The 19,903-nt window shown below is 33.4% G+C and overlaps 1 pseudogene; it reads right to left on the bottom strand.

The window, feature by feature from the left end:
* Nucleotides 1–6,660: 6,660 nt before the first annotated feature.
* LOC124110053 (neurofilament light polypeptide-like) lies at nucleotides 6,661–8,189 on the bottom strand (annotated as a pseudogene).
* Between the last annotated feature and the right edge of the window lie 11,714 nt (nucleotides 8,190–19,903).

Here is a 19,903-nt window from a genome sequence, read left to right as displayed (position 1 = left end):
ACCTCCCACAATCCTCCTGCTCTTGAGGCCTATTGGCTGGGTCACGTGGGCGGAGCCAAAAAAGTCCCCCAATGAGCAGCTCCGTGGTCTGAAAGGGCAGGGAAACAGTCCAATGAGCATCACCGCAGAGGAGCCAATCAGCTAGATGTTGCTGGGGCTGCTGTGAGCCAATCATCAGCCGGCAGCTGGAAGTTTGCTGGCAGCTGGAAGTTTGCTGGGGCCCCTTCGGCTATGGCTGTCAACACCCTATTAACTTAGCAATAACTGTTAATTTCAGGTCATAATCTCAAAAACATATTACTTGTACACTAATTAATATTTTCGATGACTCAGAGTAATCACATGATACATGTTATACCCTCAATTATCCCTGAATAGTCTAATGCATGTATTATATAATCGATTCATTTCCAATTGCAGAGTGGAATGTACTTGCATGTATGTGAAGATATGTATTTATAAATAGATAAGACTACAATTTGCTTTTCTAATAGCTGTTGCTATTTTATACCACTTATTTAACAGTGAATATATCTTTTGCATAAAAAGATTCCTTCTTAATATAATTTAGAATCACACTAGTAATCCATAAAATTATCGTATCCCTGAAAATTTGGCCTGGTTGAAACTATATTACTATTTGTTTAGACATTAACTAACCTTAAAGAAGAATTAAATCTACTCCTTTTCTTATGTTGCTAATGCTTGCTTTTATATAGTCTATGCTAAATAAAAAATATTGATCATTAACTTCATTATTTTATGACAGCTTCATTGAGATACAAGTCATATACCACAGAGTTCACAATCTTAAAGCATGCAATGACATTTTTTTTAGTATATTCAGAGTTGTTTAACCTCACCACTATCTAAATTTGGAATATTTTTATTACTCAAGATGAAATCCCATGCACTTGCTCCATTCCCAGCCCCCTGGATAACTAGTAATTTGCTTTCCCTGTGTATTTACATATTGTGAACATTTCACATAAAATGAGTTATTTTGAAATCTGTATGTCAAATATATACTTGTATGCCCATATTAGGATAATTGGAAGAAACCAGTCAAAAAAGGAGATTTTTTTGACTGGTTTCTTCCAATTATCCTAATATTTTCAAACTTCACCTATGTCATAGCATCTAGACTTCCTTCCTTCTTATAGTTGCACAGTGTGCAATTGTATATATAAAACAGAACACAACAGACACTAGTATGGCAGTATGTAAAAAAGTGGATGTGTAACCGATGTGATTCTGCAATCTGTATACGGGGTAAAAATGGGAGTTCATAACCCACTTGAATCAAATGTAGGAAATATGATATGTCAAGAACTATGTAATGTTTTGAACAACCAAAAATAAAAATAAAAAAAACACAAAAAAAATAAAAAAATAAAACAACTTTTATTTATTCACCAATTATTGGGCATTTGTGTGGTTTCTGCTTTGGGGCTATCATGAAGAATACTGTCATAAACATCCATGCACAAGTATTTTTATTAATGTGTTTTCCATTATCTTGTGTATAACAGAGAAGTAGAATTCTCAACTACATCATATGTAGTTTTTACTATTTGAGGAACTACCACACTGTTTTCTGGAGTGGCAACACTATGATAATCACACCAGCAATCCATGTTTCCAGTTTCTTCTCACATTTTTAACACATTCTTATCTGCCCTTTTGATTATACCCATTGTAGTGGATATGAAGCAGCATTTCATTACGGTATTGATTTGTCTTTTGTTAATGACTAATGATATTGAGCAGCTTTTCCTGTGCTTGTCGGCTATATGTATATCCTCTTTAAATAATTACTTTTTCAGAACCTTTCATTATTTTTAAATGAGCTGTTTGTTTTATTATTATAGAGTTATAAGAATTCTTTACATATACTTAATAAAATTCTCTCATCAGATATATAATTACTGAATTTTCTTCCATTTTGTCTCTTTATTTTATTAATGTTCTTTGAAACAAAATTATTTTACTTTCAATGCAGTATAATTTACCTATTTTTTTATTGTTATTTGTGTTTTTAATGTTTTATTGAAAAATTGTATCTTCCAGGGTTACAAAGATGTACTTATGTAGGAACGATTTCCAACACATGTTTTCTAACACATGAAAATGGAAAGTGTTCCCATTTATTGGAGTCTTCTTTGATTTATCTCAACAATGTTTTCTAGCTTTTAATTTACAAATACTGCACTTTTATGTGAAATTTATTAACAATTTTTGATGCTTTGTAAATGTAGTTTATGTTTAATTTCAGTTTTGGATTGTTTATTACTGGTGTACAGAAATGGAATTGATTTTTATTATTGATCTATAACCATACTGAACTTATTTATTATTTCTACTAGAATTTTCATGGATTCCTTTGCATTCTTCATATACAATTTAATGTTATCTATAAATAGAGATATATTTATGCTATGTTCTCAATGGGTCATCAAAATTCATGTGCTGAAACTTAATGGTCAGTGCAACAGTACTAAGAGGTAGGACCTTTAGGATATAATTAATTCAGGAAAGTAGAGACCTCATGAATGGAATTAAGACCCATGTAAAAAGGCTTGAGGGAGTAAGTTCACTCTCCTCTGCTTTTCTTCTGTGGGCACAAACCATTTATCCACTTTGCCCTTCTATTTCTTCTACCACATGGGTACAACTAGATGAAACCAATGAAAAGAGGTTTTCCCCAGACACCAAACCTGTCAGCACCTTGATCTTGGACTTCCCAGCTTTCTAAATAATAAGAGAAGAATATTTTTGCTCATTTTAAACTACCAAGTCTCAGGTGTTTGTTATAGTAGTACAGACTAAGGTATTTAATATCTTCATTTTCTATCTGAATAGTTTTATTTCTTTTTCTTACTTAATTAGCTTGACTAGAATCTCTAGTATAATGTCAAATTGAAGAAGTGAGAAAAAAACTTGCCCCTTCATATTTAGTAATAAAATTTTATTAATATTTTGCCAAGTTTAATCATGTTTATGAGATATTAGAGTTGAATTATAGCACACATTTTCCATCTTTGGTGTGTCCTTATTGGGAGTTGTGATAAGGAAAATATCTATGTTCCTTCTAAAAATAGCTTATGATAATCTAATAGGATATACATATACTTAGACTCCATTTGTGTTAGTGTATCCTATGTTTACCAAACATAGTTGTTAATGATTGAAAAATATTTAATTTCTCATTGTATTGGGACTCTCCATATATGTTATGACTAAGTGTGAGGGGAGGGGAATAAAGTATTCACAGTATATATTTGTAGGAAAAATTAAATGTTTCTGTATCCAATCTTATAATAATTTAGCATCATGTTCTAATAGCTATTTTGCAGAAAAAACTTATGTAGTGATGCATTTCCATTCAAGGCTTAATTTTCTCTAGGCTATTTCTTTAGTTTACATGATTGAAAATTCTAAATTCAGTTTTAATACAGCTGCAAATGACTCTTCTTGGTAACACACTATGGCAGAGAATTTCGCAGGTCAACGACATCTATTGCAAACAGTCAGTTCCCTTTATTCATTTCAAATTAACTGCCTTTCAGCCCCATCAATCGTCTCTTGCTTTACAGGAATATGTTCAAAGCACTGAAGAGTGGTGGATACTGACATTCACTATGTCCATAATTATTTAGGGACTGTCAATCAAAGTTTCTTTTTTAAGTCTTAAAATGATAGTTTTCAGTGTCTTTTTAGGACTCAAATTTTTCTATTTCAAGAGGAAGGAAAAATATGAAATGCATTCATCACCATGTGTGAACACACTGCTGTAATATATCCTTCCAACAATCTATATATAGAAATTTCAGCAGTTAACATTTGCTTATAATGATAAATTTCTGATAATCATATTTAGCTTCCTTTTAAAAGAGTTTTTCAAACTTATGCATTTAAAATCTGTTTTAAAGCCAAATCACAGAATTTAATAAAATAACAGAAAATGGTTTAATATAAAAATATCCCCAGTCTATATCCCTCCCAGAGTACTTAAATAATTTAATTTTTTAAAAATATTTTATTAGTTCTTGATAGACCTTTATTTATTTATATGTGGTGCTGAGAATTGAACCCAGTGCCTCACACATGCTCAGCAAGCGCTCTACCACTGAGCTACAACTCCAGCCCAATACTTTAAATTTAACAATCTTAAACACTTTAACTCCTGATTGTTACTTTCATGTCTCCAAGTAATATGTTTACACTGGTAAATATTGAGTCATTAATCTTACACATTGTCTTTTTACTTCCTGATATAATTAGGTAAAACTAGCTTACTTATACTGCATCACATAAATGGTACTCAGATATATTTATATATCTATTTTTAGATATTATATTGGTTTTCTTTGCAAATGATACACACTTGTATCTTGTTATATCACATATCAATCATCTCTTAATTTGTATTTTGTAAGATCAAGACATTAGCATTTGTTTTCCCTTCAGTTCTCTTGCCCCTTTGTCTTACCTCTTATTTGTAATCTGTACCTTTTTCTTTTTCATTGAAAATGCTAAAAGCATTTACATAGTTTTCAATAATGAAATTTTAGTAGTCCAGGTTATTTTAAAAGTTTCCTATAGGTTATTTTAAAAGTTGAAACTAAGAGGAGAGGGTATACCATAGCATTAGAATATAAAGACAAAAATCAAGTTGCATATCATGATTGCACTTCTTATTTTTTAGAAGTGCAATAATTGGAACATATTCTACTAGTGTTTTTAACAGTAAATTGCACATATTTAAAGTGTATAATTGAAAAAAAATTATTCATGCATACACCAAAGAATGATCACTACTATCAAGACAATTAACACACTCATCACCCCCAGAAGTTTTTTTCAAATACCCCTTGGTAATCTCTTCTGTACCTACCAATATTTCCATCTGGAATAATCTTCTTTCTGCCTAAAAATTTCCAGAAGTTCAGGTCTTCTGGTAATAAATTATCTCAACTTATTTGTGAGCATTTTTTTCTTTTAGTACTTTAAAGATGTTGCTTCATTGATTTTTCACTTGCATTTTTCCCATGAGAATTCTTGTGTCATCTTTATATTTGTTCCTTTATACAAAGAATGACACCCCTTTTGTGATGCTTTTAAGATTTCTTTTTTTTTTCATTGTGGTTATCTTCATGTTTATTTTGTTTGAGCTTCATTGGACTTCATGCACAATATGGATTATAATTTTCAGTAAATATGGAAAATTTTAAGCTATTTTTTAAAAAAAATTCAATTTCCACCTCTATTTCTAGGGATTCCAAATATACATACATTAGACCTCTTGAAATTGTAAAAATAAATATATTTTTCTTCTGAGTTCCTTTTGAGACTTTTTGTTGCTATTTCCTCAGATTCACTTATCTTCTGCCATGGTTTAACTTGCCATCAATCGCATTCAATGTAATTGTCATTTCAGATATTTTAGTTTATATACTCATATTTTTATGTATCTAATGTATTAATTTAAATATGTTTGCATGCTCTTTAAGTAAACTTTTATTTTATAATAATGTTAGATTTATTAAAATAGTTTCTTCTATATTTTAACATCTTATATTAATTTGCTTTATTTGTTATAATAAGGGCCAATATTGGTACACCATTAACAAGTAGATACTTTTTTAATATGTCTTTAAGTTTTATGTAATAATACCTTTTATGTTCTAGAATCTCTTCCAGGACATCACATTACATTTAGCTTTATTGTCTCTTTAGATTCCTATAAGTTATGATAGGTTTCCAGATTTTCTCTGTTTTTGATGACCTAGACATTTTCAAGAATTAATGTTCAATATTTTGTACACTGCTCCTCAATTGAAATTTGTCTGATGTTTCTTCCATTTTTTAATGATTAGACCATGGTTATAGGTTTTAGGAGGAAGAGCACAGAGGTAAATCACCATTCTCATTTCATCATATCAAAGATACGTGATTTTTCACTCTTGGTGTTAACTTTGATCACATGACTGAGGCAATATTTGTCAGATTCCTTTTCTTTCCTCCTTTAACAATGCACTTTTCGGAAAGTAGTCATTGTGTATATCCCACACTTAAGGACTTGGGAATTATGCCTCACATCCTTAAGGGTAGACTACCCACATGAATTATTTTGAATTCTTCTAAAACATATTTGTCTACTTTGTTTCTAATTATTTTTAAGCATTTATTTTATATGAATATGTCCTGAGACACTTTAATTTATAATTGAATATGAATTTATTTATTTTTTGTTGTCATTATCCAACTTTGGCCACTGGAGGAGCTTTTGGTTATCTTTTGTATGTTTTTGATAGACATCTATCACTTCCTTTTTTTATGTCATTCAATGTAACTTTACTTACTATTTATTGCAATAACTCAAGGTCTTTAATTTCTAACCACCAAAGGTTCAAAGGACTATTTTCCATGAAGTTTAACATTGACATTAGTGAATTCATTTATTCATGTTGTGTTTCTATTGTAAACATCTGAATGATTCACATTGCCATAGATCCTGAACTCATAAGTGTGGACCATGCACAGGCTGGTAGCAAGCCAGAAAGCCACACTGCAAGCAAATGGATACTCTGCATAAGGAGGAAATTCATAGCATAACATTGAATGTCCATCCTAAGTCATCTCAGAATCATACGTATATTGACTTCTTAATTCATATGGGATCTGGAACTCAACTGGTTGGTTGGTGACGAGGTTGACCTGATTTCAGGAGAATTTTTCCTGGAATAATGAGGGAAAGGGCGCTTACTCTTTCTTCTTGGTTGCTTGCTCCTCCCCAGCACCTTCTTCTTTCTTCTCCTCCTCTTCAGCTTCTTTGGTTTCTTCTCCTTCTTCACCTTCCCTCCTCCTTCTTCTTCCTCTTTTGCTTCTTCAGATTCTTCCTTGGCAGCTTCTTCCTCCTGGGCTCCTTCCTCTTCCTCACCCTCTTCCTTTTCCTTCTCCTCCTCTTCAGCTTCCCCTTCAGAGGGCGGCTCGTCCTTGGCTTCCTTGGCCTTGGCAGCCTCCATGGTCTCCTCCACCTCGATCTGCTCTTCCTGGACGTGGCTTGTGTAGTAAGAGGGGAAGGAGCCGGCGGACATCAAGTAGGAGCTGGTCTGCAGACCTCCATAGGCGGATCGGCCAAAGACCAGGGAGCCTTGGGAGTAGCCGCTGGTTAAGCTGCCCACGCTGGTGAAACTGAGTCGGGTCTCCTCGCCTTCCAAGAGTTTCCTGTAAGCTGCAGTCTCAATATCCAAAGCCATCTTCACGTTGAGGAGGTCTTGGTATTCTTTTAGGTAATGGGCCATTTCACTCTTTGTGGTTCTCAGTTCGTTTTCTATTTTGTTGATTGTATCCTGCATAGCACTGATGTCGGCGTTCTGCTTGTGCTCTAGCTCCTGCAGCTGCTTCTCAAGGGCTTCGTTCATACCTCGGCGCTTCAATTGGTCTTGGCCTTGAGTAAGCGATGGCTGTCGGACACCTTGTCCTTGGCGGCGCGCACCGCTTCGGTGTTCCTGGTTGGGCTCTCCCGCGAAGCGACTCTTGAACCACTCTTCAGCATTCTGCACGCTCTTGGGGGCCAGCTTCTCATATTGCGTGCGGATGTCCTTGAGCGCTGAGGAGAGGTCTGGCTTGGAGGACACGTCCATCTCCACCGAGATCTGTGCATACTGGATCTGCTCCTGCAGCTCGGCGATCTCCTCTTCGTGCACTTTTTTCAGAAAAGCGATTTCGTCCATCCGACTGTCGATAAACTTTTCCAGCTCAACGCGGGCCAGCACCGCCTCATCTGCGCCTTTGCATTCCTCCATCAGTCGGCCCTGGCGTCCTCGCCTTAGCACCTTCTCTACATAGCGTGCTTGCAGGTTTTGCAGAGTCTCCTCCAGACCTTTGCGCTCGCCCTGGAGCGCCTGCTTCCTCTATCACTTCCTTATCCTCCAGAATTATCTTGTGTATTCTCATCTGCAGTCCCAGAATCAGGTATCTTTGCTTTCCTCGACTCGCTTATTTCACTCAGCATGACATTCTCCAATTCCATCCATTTATCAGCAAAAACCATATTTTTATTCTTCTTTAAGGCTGAGTAATATTCCATATGTGTGTGTGTGTGTGTGTGTGTGTGTGTATCACATTTTCTTCATCCATTCATGTGTTGAAGGGCACCTCGGTTGTTTCCATACCTTGGCCATTGTAAATTGAGCTGCTATAAACATTGATGTGGCTTGCTCATTATAGTATGCTGATTTTTAAGTCCTTCAGGTATAAGCAGATGAATGGGATAACTGGGTCAAATGGTGGTTCCATTCCATGTTTTCTAAGAAATCTCCATACTGCTTTCCAGAGGTATTGCACCAATTTGCAGTCCCACCAGCATCGTATCAGTGAACTTTTTCCCTACATCCTCACCAAAATTTATTATTACTTAGATTATTGGTAATTGCTATTCTGACTGAAGTGAGATGAAATCTCAATGTAGTTTTAATTTATATTTCTATAATTGCTAGAATACTGAACACTTTTTCACATATTTATTCACCATTCGTATTTCTTCTTCTGCGAAGTGCCTGTTCAATTCCTTTTGTCCATTTATTGATTGGGTTATTTGACTTTTTTTTTTTTGGTGTTGAATATTCATTTTTAGTTCTTTATATATCCTGGAAATTAATGCTGTATCTGAGGTTCAGGTGACAATTTTTTTTCTCTTATTCTGTAGGCTCTCTGTTCATGTTCTTGTTTCCTTTGCTGTGAAGAAGTTATTTAGTTTGATGCCATCCCACTTATTGATTCTTGATTTCACTTCTTACACTTTAGGAGTCTTATTGAGGAAGTCAGTTCCTAAGCGCCAATGTGATGGAGAGTTGGGTCTACTTTTTTTTTTTTTTTTTAGTGTGTGCAGGGTCTTTGGTCTAATTCCAAGGTCCTTGACCCACTTTGAGTTGAGTTTTCTGCAGGTGAGACATAAGGGTTCATTTTCAATCCAGTACCTATAGATTTCCAGTTTGCCCAGCACTATTTTTTTCCAGTGTATGTTTTTGGCAACTTTGTCTAGAATGAGATAACTGTATTTATGTGGGTATGTGTCTGTGTCCTCTATTCTGTTCCATTGGTCTTCAATATTTGTGCCAATACCATGTTGTTTTGTTACTGTTGCTCTGTAGTATAATTTAAGATTTTATATTGTGATGCCTCCTGCATTACTTTTCTTGCTGAGGATTGCTTTGGCTATTTTGGGCCTCTTATTTTTCAAATAAATTTCATGACTGCTTTTTCTATTTCTGTGAAGAACATCATTGGGATCTTAATAGGAATTGCATTAAATCTGCATAACGCTTTTGGTAGTATGGCCATCTTGATAAAATTAATTTTGCTTATCCAAGAACATGGGAGATATTTCCATTTTATGAGGTCTTCTTCAGTTTTGTTTTTTTTTGATAGTTTGATTCCCAAATATTTTATTTTTTGAGGCTATTGTGAATGGAAGAGTTTTCCTGATTTCTCTATCACCTGATTCAAAATTGGTGTATAGGAATGTAATTGATTTATGGGTATTAATTTTATATTCTGCTACTTTGATGAAGTTTTCTTCTAGCAGTTATAATGTTTCTGGTATAATTCCTAAGTCTTTGATCCATTTTGATTTGACTTTTGTACAACGTGAGTAATAAGAATCCAGTTTTCTTCCTCTACATGTGGATATTCAGTTTCCACAACATCATGTGTTTAAAAAGGCTATTATTTCTCCAACTTATATTTTTGTCACCTTTGTCAATAATCAGATAAATGTAAATATAGGAAGCAAATATAATATACCTTTTTTATTGGTTTTTCAAAACATTACAAGCTCCCTAACTGACAGAGAGTATGTGAAGAAGGAAGGTAGCCTTCCTAACAAATTATATCTTGTTCAAGAGAAAAGCTACAGTGGGAAAGCCATTTAAGCAGGCATTATAAGCATAAACTAACACATCTGTGTATTTCTCCCAAGTGAGAAAATAGAAGAATGTGGATGGATTTATGAAGTACTGCAGATTAGAAAAATGGGTTCACTTCAAGAATCAGACTAAAGATACTTCTTCACAGTCTTTTGGGGAGAAACATGAGAAAATGTTTAGTTTCTATTTTCTAAGAGACTGAAAAGAACATTGCATTCATGAAGCCAAAGCAAGTAGTTACAAATGAAGAATCTGAGATCAGAAAACAGCATGGAGAATATTGCTTACTAAAAGCAATAGAAAATGAACTGCTAATGGGCATTTCTGATTTTAAAACCTCTTGTTTAAAGAGAAGCAAAATTTATCATACGTGACACGTTACAATTATTTATCTCAAACCAACAACCAGCTTCATGTTTAATGTTGAGAAGCAAAAATAATGGTTTTCAAACCAGGCCGTACATAAGAATCACATTGAGAGATTTTTAAAAAATGTTTCTGATGCCTTAATTCCACAAGAGATCAATTAACTCAGAATTTCTGAAAATATACTCTAGTTTGGGGTATTTTTTTTAAAGTTCCAGAAGTTTATTTTAATGTATTAACAAGATTTGGAACTGCTGCACTCTAAAATCATTTTAAAGTGTTCCTTTAATATACTAATAAAAATGTGACATTCATGGAGAAGGATATGATATGTAGGACTTCCACAGATACTCTTTAAAGGGAACTATCTGATTGGAACGCTTTCTGTGAAACACTGTTTAGAAAACCTTGAACCAGAGATTTTCCCATTAAAAACAGGAAGGAGACAAAATGATTTTCAGATACCATAATTATTTAATATTTTAGTAGTTCTGCTCACTACAGTCAGATAAACAAAATGAGATTCAAATATTGGAGATAAGGGGACATGTATTAATAATGATACTGCAGTCTACATGAATAATTCTAGATAAAGAGTAAAATAAAATTAATGAGATAGTTCAGTAAACTGTAAGTATTAAAATTAAAAATTGCAAAGTAAAATAATAGTTTTCTCTTATGCAGGTTTTCTCAGTCTCAACAGAATTAGCATTTTGGATCAGACAATAATTTGTTTTAGAGTATTGTCTTCTGCATTTAAAGATGTTTGCATTGTGATGCCCATAGTATCCCCTTGTACAATTAGGACCAAAAATATGTCTCTAGATATTTTAAATATTCTCTATGGTACAAGAATCATCTCAATTGAGAACCACTAGCTTATGACAATAAGCTTATAGCTAAATAACATAAAAAATAACTCATGAATAAAAGCACCAACGAATATTAAGTAGCTATAAATAAACTTGGCAAGAAATGTTCAAGACCTAAGTAAAAAGACTGTAAGCTTAATTTAAGGACACAAAATAAGTTGTAAGTAGATGCAAAGTGATACTACATTCTTAGGTGGAATTCTTTTGGTACCAGGGATTAATCCCAGTGCTTAACCACTGAGCAACAAGCCCAATCCATTTTATTTTTTTATTTTTATTTTGACACAGGGTCTTGCTAAGTTGCTCAGGGCCTCACTAAGTTGCTGAGGCTGGCTTTGGACTTGCCATCCTCCTGCCTCATCTACCCAAGTCACTGGGATTACAGGTGTGTGCCACTGCACCCACCTAGATGTGAAGTCTTCCCAAATTAATTTATGAATTTAATGAAATATTAATAAACATCTCAATTGACTTTAGTCCATGCCTATATAAAATGATTCTATAGTTTATTTGTAGGACATATGTTTTATATGTAATTATTATGTATTTTACATGAAAGAATGTTTGTATCTGGCACAGTTTAGATCTAAACTAGATAGATAAATAGATAGGTAGATAGATACATAAATATTTCAGACACATATTCTTTATCATTTTTTAATGTTTATTTTTTAGTTGTAGTTGGACACAACACCTTTATTTATTTATTTATTTTTATGTGGTGCTGAGGATCGAACCCAAGGCCTCACACTTGCTAGGTAAGCGCTCTACCCCTGAGCCACAACCGCAGCCCCTATTCTTTATCACTTAGATCCGAACTATATATGACAAATACGTTTGTTTTTTGTATCAAAACCACATATGCCATTTCAAACTACATATGCCAGAAATATTTTGAAAAAAATTGATAAAACAGAAACACATTATCATATAAAAATTATTTAAATCCATTAAAATCAAAATAGTATTGGTCAGAAAAAGCAAACAAAGTGATAGAGTGGAAAAAAATACATGATATAGAGCCAGATTCATTTCTGAACATCAAAAACCTAATTAACAAAACTTTGAAGAATACTTTTTACATATGACAGGTATAACTTAATTCCTAGTATACAGAGAGGTTTACTTCAATCAGTAAGGAGTAGAAATACATTCCAAAAAAGTAACATGTTCAAAAATTCAGAAAAATGAAATAAAATATGACATTAGTTTGGCGTTAATTTTGCTGTTTAAAGTTTCTTTCCTTAAAGAAAGGTCCCATGATTATTTATTCCAAGTTTGGCCTCAATTACAAGCTTTCATGGACACTTGATTAGAGTACATAGTTTACATTAAAATTTCAGTATAATAATTAATATAATATTGGGAACTGCTATGTCTGACTTGGTTCAATGTTTGAACTCAAGATGAGAACAATGCTTAGCTAGTAGTAAGTGTTCAACAAATTTATAAAAAGGCATTATACTCTGCATCTAATAGAAGAAAAAGTAGGCCCTAATCTTCATCATGTGGGATTAGGCCCCAATTTCCTTAATAAGATTCCTATAGCACAAGAATTAAAAACCAAGAATCAATAAATGGGATGGAATCAAACTAAAAAGTTTCTTCTCAGCAAAAGAAACAATCTGTGCGGTGAACAGAGAGCCTACATCCTGGGAGCAAATTTTTACCCCTCACACATCAGATAGAGCACTAATCTCTAGGGTATATAAAGAACTCAAAAAGCTAAGCACTGAAAAAACAAATAACCTAATCAACAAATGGGCCAAGGACCTGAAAAGACACTTCTCAGAAGAGGATATACAATCAATCAACAAATATATGAAAAAATGCTCATCATCTCTAACAATCAGAGAAATGCAAATCAAAATTACTCTAAGATATCATCTCACTCCAGTCAGAATGGCAGCTATTATGAAGACAAACAACAACAAGTGTTGGCGAGGATGTGGGGAAAAAGGTACACTCATACATTGCTGGTGGGACTGCAAATTGGTACAGCCAATATGGAAAGCATTATGGAGATTCCTTGGAAATCTGGGAATGGAACCACCATTTGACCCAGCTATTCCTCTGTTCAGACTATACCCAAAGGACTTAAAAACAGCATCCTACAGGGACACAGCCACATCAATGTTTATAGCAGCACAATTCACAATAGGTAAACTGTAGAACCAACCTAGATGCCCTTCAATAGATGAATGGATAAAAAATGTGGCATATATACACAATGGAATTTTACTCAGTGATAAAAGAGAATAAAATCATGGCATTTGTAGGTAAATGGATGGCGTTGAAGAAAATAATGCTAATTGAAGTTAGCCAATCCTAAAAAAAAAACAAAAACAAAAAAACAAAACAAATGCCGAATATCTTCTCTGATATAAGGAGACTGACTCATTTTGGGGTAAGGATGTGGAGCATGGGAGGAATAGATGAATTCTAGATAGGGGAGAGGGGTGGGATAGAAAGGGAGGGGTAAGGGGATTAGCAAGCATGGTGGAATGTGATGAACATCATTACCCAAAGTACATGTATGAAGACACGAATTGGGTGTCAATACACTTTATATACAAACAGAGATATGAAAAATTGTGGTATATATGTGTAATAAGAATTATAATGCAAAAAATGAAGTACATGTATAAAGACGTGAATTGGTGTGAACATACTTTATATACAAAGATATGAAAAATCGTGCTCTATAGTGTAATAAGAAGTGTAATGCATTCCACTGTAGTGTATTTAAAAATAAAATTAATTAAATAAAAAAAGAAGGCATTATATTTTAGCACCTACAAGTTCAAACTCTGGGTCAGACTCTACATTGATTCAAATCCCAACCCCAGAAATAGCATTCATTTACAAGTAAGCTATGTGATCTTGACAAGTCACAGGCAAATTTTATTTCATGTCCCTCATCTAGAAAACAGGGTAACAAAAATATACCCAGTTTATCTGGTTATTATGAAACAAATTGTGATATATATATATATATATATATATATATATATATATATATATATATATATATATATATATAAAGTAAAATTAGTATAATGTATATTAAAATACAAGATATTTAAATATAAGATCACATAGCTTACTTGGCAAGTAAATATGTTATGTTACAATATGTTATGTTATATTGTCATGGATCAGCCATGGGCTGTGAGTGTGAGCTGTGAGCATTTTGAGCACAGAAGCGGAATGGACTGATGTTGCTACTCTGTCTGGCCTATGCACATACGTGCACTTTCCTCTTGCTCTGCCTATAATCCCCACACAGCACCTGAGATGGGTGTGGCCTTCAAGATGGCAGTCAATCTGCTGACCACAAGACATCTTGAAGCTAGACTCAACCCCCTGAAACCTGAACTCCTTACCTCATGGGGGTGGAACTTTCTTGAGTGTCTTCCCCTCAATAAATAGGGGCTTCAAGTGTCCTCCTCCTCTTTTTTTTCTGCCTCCCTTGTGGGAGCTGGAGCAGAGGAGCCATCGCTGAAGAATCCCAAGAAAAAAGTATTTTCTCTTTCTCAGTGTGGTCATTTCTGCCAACCTAAATTCACCTGGAGTGACCCTGAATGACTTAGTCACGTGTTGTGGCATTTTATGTTATATATATTGCATGCATATATTTACTTTGAATGGTTTTTGGAAGATAGTGTTAAACAAGAATAGGAACATAATTATTAAATGAGCATTGAATAAACTTCACTAATATCAAAAAATATAAATTAAAACAATAAAAAACATTTTAAATTTCCCAATAATAACAATACAATACCACTCAAGGTTGTTCCTTCTGTGAGTATAAACATATTTTGTACATTGCTCTTAGGAGCACAAATTCATGTCCTTTCTACAAAGCAAGTAAATGTCCCCAAATGTTACTATCCTTTAGAAAATCGAATTTCCTTCTAGCTATTTCTGTAAGAAAAGATTCATAGGTGTGTATAATGATTTATAGGTTTATTCAAAATGTCAACATTTATAATATGAAACATTTTAATACTAAAGAAATGTCTGCTAAAAATCTAATATGTTAATGCCATAGAATACTATAATGCTTCTTTATGTTGCATGAACTATTGTGAAAATAGTTTATCAAAAATTGCATGCAATTATGTCAAATGTGTATAGAAAAACGAATAGTAGGATATGGTCATTGTTATTGTCTCTGGGTGACGGGATAAGGATTCTTATTTTCTCATTATGGTTTTCTTTATTTTCTCAATTCTCAACTATTAACATATTTTTTATATTTATTTCTTTAGTTGTGATTGGACACAAAACATTTATTTTATTTTATTTTATTTTTATGTGGTGCTGAGGATCGAACTCAGGGCCTTGCACATGCTAGGTGAGCACTCTATTGCTAAGCCACAACCCCAGCCTCCATATATTTATTTTAGATTCATAAAATCAACGAATGCTATTAAAATGATAAGGACAATTAAAACTTGGTTTTCAAAATGAAACTTACCAAAAAGAACAAAAATACCTTACATTATGGCATAATATTACCTAGGTTTATTGTTTATGTTTTCAAACTAGCACTGTCCTCTGAATAAAACTAAAATCTGAATTTATACATCTTAGCTAAAACCAAAACTAGAGCTTCCCAAGAGAAGATAGTTAGTGATTCAATATATTATTGATGTCCCTAAATCTCTGTAAGGATGTGTGTGTGTGTGTGTGTGTGTATATCTCAGATCTATAGGATGTTTATACATCTGTTCATGTACATAAATGTGTTTGTACAAAGATATATACATATTACCAAACATATGAATTTGTTTATTTATGAGTATCAATTAGCATCAATGACTAATAAATTAGTCATAAGTAATTGAAATCAGAAATTAAAAAATATTCTTAAATAACTTTTTCTAACATAAGTGATGACAGCATTTTAGTCAGATTTTTTTTGTTGCTGTGATCAAGAGACCTGACAAGAACAATTTTAGAGGAGGAAAAGTTTACTTGGGGCTCATGATCTCAGTCCATAGACAACAGCTTCATTCCTCAGGGCTCAAGATGAGGCAGACCATCATGACACAAGTGTGTGGTAGAGGGAAGTGACTCAAAACATCATAACCAGGAAGGAGAGAGAGATGCCACTCAACATTGACCATTCAGTTAATCCCTACTAGAGGATTAATTCACTGGTTAGGTTAAGACTCTCATAACCAGTGATTTTACTTCTAAACCTCCTTGCATTGTCTCACACATGAGCTTTTTGGGGAAAACCTCATATTTAAACCATGATAGACAGTATGCACAATGAAGGATTTAGCAAGTAGTTGGACATTTTTACAAGTTCTTTCTAATACATGTAAAAAGAATTTGTAGCTATAATAAGTTCTAGCATATAGAAAAACTACAAAATTATTCACCTTATTTAATTTAACCTAGGATTCTATGTTATTCATCTTGCTAACCAGGTGTCAGAATAAAGTAAATTAATTTAGGAGAGAACTCAAAGTTTCTAAAACTCATGTGCATTAGAAAAAATAAATGACACATATATCTTGCCCAAAATATTTTAGAGATATCAAATATCCAAGTATGTCATATAATGATTATTTATTTTCTATTCCTTACATATCAGATTTTCATAATGATTTTTTTCTTATTTTGACTTCTGATTGTCATAGAATTCTGTATCTGTTTTTGATTTGCTCTTCAGTCATATGCTATTTAATTAAGATTATGATCAGCTATAAAAGTCTCCATTTCATTTCATAATCTTAAATACCCACTATGATCACTCTCTTCATGATTTTCCATGTGACCATCAAAAATTTCATGTCCCATATTGGGAAAATCATCTTCTGTGCTTCTTTCAAAAAACAATGTTTTATATTTGTGATTAAATATTTACTTGCTTATCCACTGATTCTTTTTTAAAAAAAGTTAACCTTGACATAACACTATACCATACTATATTTAAGAAATGACAAGCTGCACAGGGTGGAATACACCTATAATCCCAGTGGCTCAGGAGTCTGAAGTAGGAGGATTGTGAGTGCAAAGCCAGCCTCAGCAACTCAGTGAGTCCCTAAGTTACTCAGTGAGACCCTGTATCTACATAAAGTATAAAAAATGGATGTGGTTCATTGGTTAAGAACCCCAGGGTTCAATCTCAAGAACCAAAGTAAATAAATAAATAAATAAATAAATAACAGTAGCTGATATAATTCTGTGTTCCTTAAATATCATATATGTTGTAGATGTGTGTGTGTATATATATATATAATTTTGTTTTATTTAAATTTCTAAAATAATGAAAAAAATATTTAGATATACTTCATTAAGACTGGTGATACCCATGTCTTTTAAAAATCATCTATATAATTTAAATAAATACACTTAAAATTATGAGGTTAGATATAGAGGGGTAAAAAGGAGCTAAATTATAATTTCACCATTTTTAGAAAATAGCTAATGTAATGGAATACATACAAGCACACATAATCAACAACATGATTGTCACCTATAATAGTATGAATACAGCAAATAAAATATTTTGCTGCCTAAAACCACACCTTCAATTTTTTTAAAATGTATTGTCATTCTTTTGGAAGGGAAGAATAGAAATGAAAAGCAAAAGAAACAAAATAATGGCTATTATAATGAATGAAGAATACACGTTTGTACTTAGACAGACAAACCCCTGAAGAAATCATCATAGTGTATTTGCTTTCCAAGTATGTACCTCAATGGCTATGTTTCTAGTTTCCATTTTCATTTTTATATCCCAGCCTTAGATCCTTTCCACTAAAAGTTTTTGACGCTATATATTTCCTAACTTTAAGAAAAAAATTGTAGCTCATTTCCTGAGTAATATTCCAAGGATTGCATTTCATGTTTGATTCCTTTACTCTTTTGGAATTCAAAACTATATCAATTCCTAAAAAAAAAAAACAACTAAAAATGAAGCTACCATATGATCCAGCAATCTCAATTCTGTGCTTATATTCAAAAGAATTGAAAACAATGTCTCAATGAGGTATTTGTGCACCCATGTTTAAAGTATTTTTATTTACAATAGCCAAGAGATAGAACAATTCAAATGTCCATGTATAAATGAATTGACAAAGTGTGCTATATAGATTCAATAAATAGTATTCAGATTTAAAATGTAAGGAAATTCTGACATATGCTACATCATGGTTGAACTTTTGAGAACATTATGCAAAGTGAACTATACCAGTCACAAGAAGTCAAATACTGCATGATTTCAAGTATATGTAATCTAATGTAAAATTAACAGAAATATGGAGTAGTGAAAACATTTTGAAGCTGGGGAGAGGAGTAAAAGAGGAGTTATTTTTAGTGAGTATAGAGTTTTAGTTTTGCAATATTAAAGTTCCAGATATCTGTTGCAGAACAATGTGATGGATCAACTGAAATATGGGTAAGATGGTAAGTTCTGTGCTATGTGTCTTCTTACCATATTTTTTACAAGTTTAAAATTATATTTATCTCATTGTAGAGTTTTTTTTTTAATTGTACTCAAGACTGGTTTCTACTCAAAGGGGCTGGCCACTGGAATCAATATTTAAGGACCAATTTAATACACTATTACTTGGCATTTCTTGGACAGAATTAGCCGGTATGGCTATCTTGAGTTCTGTATATCCATTGACTGAGCACTTTGGGGAATATTTTCCTTAAGAATATGTATAAGCATAATAATTAAGATAAATAATATATACAATTTGTTATGGTTTGGATTTGGAGTACCCTCAAAGTCTCATGTGTTCAGGGGTAAGGCTTTTGGGATCATAAGGTCTCTGGTCTCAATCCACTGATGGCTAAATGCACTAATGGGAAGTAGGACCTCACTGAAGGAAGTAGGTCATGGGGGTGTTCCCTGAAAGAGTTTATTTTCTTCTCCTACTCCTTCTCTTCTGTTTGTCTTTCTCTCTGTCTGTCTCTATGTCTCTGTGTCCCCCCTCCCCCCCCCCCCCTCAGCTGTGATAAGCTAAGCCTTTTCACCTTTTCCTTTACCATGCCCTTCCACCATAGTATTCTTTCTCACCTCAGGCCCAAAGCAATGGAGCCAGGCAACCATGGACTTAAACCTCTGAAAAAATGAACCAAATAAATCTTTTCTCCTTTAAGTTGTTATGTCGAGTATTTTGATCACAGCAATGCAAAACTAATGAACACAATACTCTTATCAGAATAAATTAATTTATATAGTGTATACTAATTCTATCAGCAATTTATCCACTAATAACTCACATCACTTACTAGCAAAAAACATGGCACATAAATTAGAATCTAGTATAGTTCATGAATATAAATGTTAATAAAGTTATTCATTGATTTAAAACTAAAAATGTAGCACTGTCCCTGCCCTGTGTATGCCTTGTCCAGTCACCTGCCATCTGCCACTGTGGACCTGTGGACTGCTCTGATGCTGAACACCCTTAACTGTCCACTCACCACCTGATAGAGAACAAGGACTTTGGGTTACTTCCCCCAACTTTGCTCCCATTTAGCAGGAAGCAGCTTGCCTATTTTTCCATACAGATGGAATGTACAAATTGATAGTGGGAAAATGTAAATCTGGTTCATATACTTTGAATGTAGCTTTTGCTACTCTGCCACTATGACTTATTTTTAAAATGGACTTGTTTCTTTCTCTTCCTGTCTCCCTGCTTCACCCTAATGTCTCCCCCTCCCTAATTTCAAGTGAAACAAAATTACCTTTCTTCC

The sequence above is a fragment of the Marmota monax genome, unplaced genomic scaffold (assembly GCF_021218885.2).
Source record: "Marmota monax isolate L192 unplaced genomic scaffold, Marmota_monax_Labrador192_F-V1.1 WCK01_AAM20220418_F8-fsc00054, whole genome shotgun sequence".
NCBI classification, from domain to species: domain Eukaryota; kingdom Metazoa; phylum Chordata; class Mammalia; order Rodentia; family Sciuridae; genus Marmota; species Marmota monax.
Note: the sequence above shows the minus strand (reverse complement) of the source record. Positions and strands in the feature narration are given on the sequence as shown.